The following is a 4,444-nucleotide window of genomic DNA, read 5'->3' as shown; positions in this document are numbered from 1 at the left end:
AACCTCCTACTCTCTCCTGGATTCTCCTCACACCCAGGATCCCACTCTTTGCTCCTCCTCAACCATCTCCTGCAACAATAACAAGTAAGGATCAATTCTTGTTTTATCATCATCATCATCATCAACCAAGAGGATATATATTCACCGTCTCTCCCCTTCCCTTACAGCTGTTCGAGTTTTTATCTCCACCTGTAAATAAATATCACTTACCTTTTTACCTGCCTCGTGTCCTTGCTTCCTTGGTCTGCTACATTGGGGGTCGACGTTGTATAAACCTGATACATCAGAGTTTAGAAGTATGATTTATTTGTTGATTTTTAGCTTGTGAGTACAAATGTAAAACTACACATGGGAATATATAGTAAGATGACAGGCCAAAAGTTTGTCTGTACAGCAGCAGTAAACACAAACTGAATAACAGGTGCAACCACATCCTGTTAGAAGACGTGTACCTGACAAAACCACTGGGGGCTGAGATCCACATGAGTGGGCGTGTGTTCTTATTAGTCAGCAGCCATTAAAACATGTTATTATTTTAATAAGACAATAATTCAAGAGGTGAATATACAGTAGAACCTCTAAAGATTTATTTCTGTCCATACATCATCTGGCTCTGGACTCAGGTCTCGGGGGCAACATCTTGAGCAAGGAGGTCCAGACATCTCTTTCTACAGCCACCACTTCGAGAAGGACTCCAAGGTATTCCCAGACCAGCTAGTAGACATATCTCTCCAGCATGTTTATGGTCTTCCTTGGGGTCTTCTCTCAGATGAACATGTCCAGGGTCCATCATTACCAGATGTATGAACCACCTCAGCTGGCTCCTCTGGGTATGGAGGAGCAGCAGCTCTACTCCGAGTCTCTCCTCGATAACTGAACTTCTCACCCTATTTCTAGGGAAGAGTCCTGCTTCCCCACTGAGAAAACTTTTAGACCAGACCATTTGTGGGGCAGCTGTGGCTGAGTGGTTAGAGTAGTCGTCCTCCAATAGGAGAGTTGAAGGTTCAATTCCACCAGCAGTTACATGTTGAAGTGTCCATGGGCAAGACACTGAACCCCTTATTACCTCTGATGTGTGTTCCATCGGTGTTTGAATGTGATCTAAAACAATGGTAAATGGACTGTACTTATGTAGCGCCTTTCTATCTTGCCAAGATACTCAAAACGCTTTACACTACAATCTGTGTCTCATTTATCCATTCATTCAGCACTCTACTAGAGCTCTACAAAGCTAATCTGAACCCTTTATAAGAACTTTAGATCACATTCATACACTGATGGGACACACATCAGAAGCAGTGAGGGGTTCATTGTCTTGCTCAGGGACACTTCAACATGAGACTGCTGGTGGAATCGAACCTCCATCTCTCCCACTGGAGGACGACTGCTCTAACCACTCAGCTACAGCTGCCCCCAAACTGCCTCTAATGGCCCTTTTCCACTAGCGCCCCTACAGCACAGTTAGACTTGGCTCTGCACCGACTTTTCCACTATTCCACCATTCGTGGAACCAGCCCCGTTTTCTGAACCAACTTTGCTGTGGTTCGAAGTGTATCATGCTGACCTGAAAATGTGAAGTCAGAACACTGTCGGTCACTGATTGGTCAGGGGGTGGAGTCACTAGTTGTTTTGAGCAACTTTCACAACAACTCAATCCATCATTGCAATAACTCAGAGGAGCAACTGGACCTATTTTACAGATTTTAAAAACAATAATGACGACACAGTGGTCTAACGCTGAAGTCCAAGCATTTTTGTGCTTGGTGACCGAAGACAAAACTTAGAGTAAACTAGATGGAGCGACCCACAAAAAAAAAGTTTTTAAAGAGGTGTCAGAGCTGATGGCTTCTCACGGCTACCAGCAAACACCGAAGCAATGCCCGGAGAAGCCAAACCTTGTCTAGAATCAATGATGGATGATGGTGAGTGTTTTCTAACATTAAGCGTATTTTAAGTTACTCATCCCATCAGTTTTGAGCATATTTTGAACAAATAAAAGAGGCTGACACCATTGCCCCTGAATGTAATCAGGCAGCTAATTAGCATCAATGCTAACTGTAGTCTGTTCTTGTTCTTCACTCTATTTTGATTCAGAATGTCTCCCGGCATGTGACGTTTTGTCTACAAAAAGGGGAATGCGGCGCGCTCACAAGAGAAGAACCTGACAAGTTGTTTAACATAAAATAGATTTTGTTAGCAAAGAATAGAGTCCTAACATTTGTTAAACATCTGTTTTTATAACAAAATAAAAAAAACATCAAACTTGTGCTTTGACAATCGATAAAACGTTGGTTACGTACTGTAACCCCAGATTCTATGAGTATAGGCATAGCCCTTAAAGGCTGTCGCTTGTGGGTTTTATTCCGTCACGCAAAGCGTCGCACTGAAAAATTTAGTCCACGCCCACCTGTCGTGTGGGCCCCACCCGGTCCGTATAAATTACGTTGAGAGCGGGTAATCAGCTCCCAAATAGCTTTTTTTTCTTCAGCCATTTAGGAGCCAGTGAGGCCCAGAGCTTAAAGGGCTTCGCCTATACTCATAGAATCTGGGGTTACAGTACGTATCCAACGTTCTATTTCGTATAGGCTTCGCCCTTTAAGGCTGTCGCTTCTGGGTTTAAGGGCGAAGCAGGATGTGGTCTTTGCCTCACTGGGTCCATTCGAACACTGTATGAAGCGCCCTCTTGCACCAAAAAACATTTTATCCCTCAGCCCTCCATGTGCGTAAATATGCGCTGCGTAATTAAGCGCACCATGTACAGACGCGCACTACGTAATTTACGCATTCCGTGTACATGGGCGCCCGGAGAGAAAAGTTCTCGACGGGAAAAAGGGGAGAGGCTGAAAAAAACCAGTGAACAGATTCAAAATAAATTAACTGATTAGTAATCAAATGAACTGATTGGTAACAGTATTCATGAACTGATTAGTGACATTAGAACAAAAACCAACAGTCACAAACTTGTGACTGATAACAAATATCTCACACTGTAATTGCATGTAGTCAGATGTGAGTTTGAACGAAGTTCCATGAAAACAATGAGATTCATTCTGTTAAGGTACCGAGGACAGCATGCGTCATGGAGCGAGCTGACACATCACGCAGATAGAAGCAAATAAATGAGCAGGGCGATTACCACATGGCCGCAGTGCAAATATCGTGCATTGTCATACCATTATGCAAGGCTGTCAAGGATGCGATTCCTCTGGTCGAGTGCACCCTGAGGTTGTCAGGGGGGCTCTAAACTTACGTACTTTAAAGCAGGCATCTAGAAACCAGGAGAGAAAATGGCGCTCTACTAATGTTGAAGAATTTTATTTAACTTAGAAAGATAGTCTGCTAACATATAAAAAAGCTCTCCGTAACGCTAGAACTTTATATTACTCATCTTTAATAGAGAATAAAAATAACCCTAGGTTTCTGTTTAGTACTATTGCTAGACTAATTAAAAGTCCCATTTCTGTTGAACCATGTATCCCTACAACTACAAGTAGTGATGACTTCATGAGATTCTTTATAAATAAAATTATTTCAATTAGAAAGATAATTCAAACCATCCTTCCTTCTACTATTTCTGGTCCCCTGTCAAATGAAGCAACTTTAAAAATGTCACTAGAGCCTGATTTATGTTTGGACAGTTTTTGTCCTGTTGAGCTCTCTGAATTGTCAAAAATAATAACGTCATCCAAACCATCCACATGCCTGCTAGATCCCATCCCAACCAGACTGTTTAAAGAGGTATTTCCCCTAATTAATGTCCACATTTTGGATCTACTTAATTTGTCTTTAATGAATGGTTATGTACCACATCGCTTTAAGGTTGCTGTAATTAAACCTTTACTTAAGAAGTCTGATCTTGATTCAGAAATTCTGGCCAACTATAGACCTATATCTAATCTAACTTTCATCTCAAAAATTCTAGAGAAAATAGTTGCTGGTCAGTTGCGTGAACATTACAAAGAAATAATCTGAAGAGTTTCAGTCAGGGTTTAGAGCTTATCATAGCACAGAAACAGCACTAGTAAAAGTAACTAATGATATTCTCATGGCCTCAGACAATGGACTTGTGTCTATACTGGTCTTGTTAGACCTCAGTGCTGCATTTGATACAGTTGATCACAATATTTTACTACAGAGGCTTGAATATGATATTGGGATTACAGGAACGGCTCTAAAATGGTTTAAATCATATCTATCTGATAGATTCCAGTTTGTAAATGTAAATAATAAATCTTCTTCATACACCCAAGTTAGTCATGGAGTTCCTCAGGGCTCAGTGCTTGGGCCAATACTCTTTACTTTATATATGAGGCATTTCAGCTGCTGCTGCTGCTGTTTTTTTCCCCTGATTGGTTGGCAGCACTAATCATACTCACCTGCTACAGATGACTCATCTACTCACTGGCTTTATAAGGATTCACTGTGGATCAGGACTTCGCTGAAG

General features: G+C 41.6%; 1 protein-coding gene across 1 annotated transcript in view; it reads right to left on the bottom strand.

Annotated features, from left to right (window-relative positions):
* LOC119414401 (immunoglobulin kappa light chain-like) overlaps positions 1-4,444 on the bottom strand; it is a 23,147-nt gene that overhangs the window by 17,397 nt on the left and 1,306 nt on the right. The window lies entirely within an intron of this gene.

This window comes from Nematolebias whitei, chromosome 1, assembly GCF_014905685.2.
Source record: "Nematolebias whitei isolate Nwh7 chromosome 1, NemWhi1, whole genome shotgun sequence".
Classification (NCBI taxonomy): Eukaryota; Metazoa; Chordata; class Actinopteri; order Cyprinodontiformes; family Rivulidae; genus Nematolebias; species Nematolebias whitei.
This window is presented reverse-complemented; position numbering and strand designations above follow the sequence as displayed.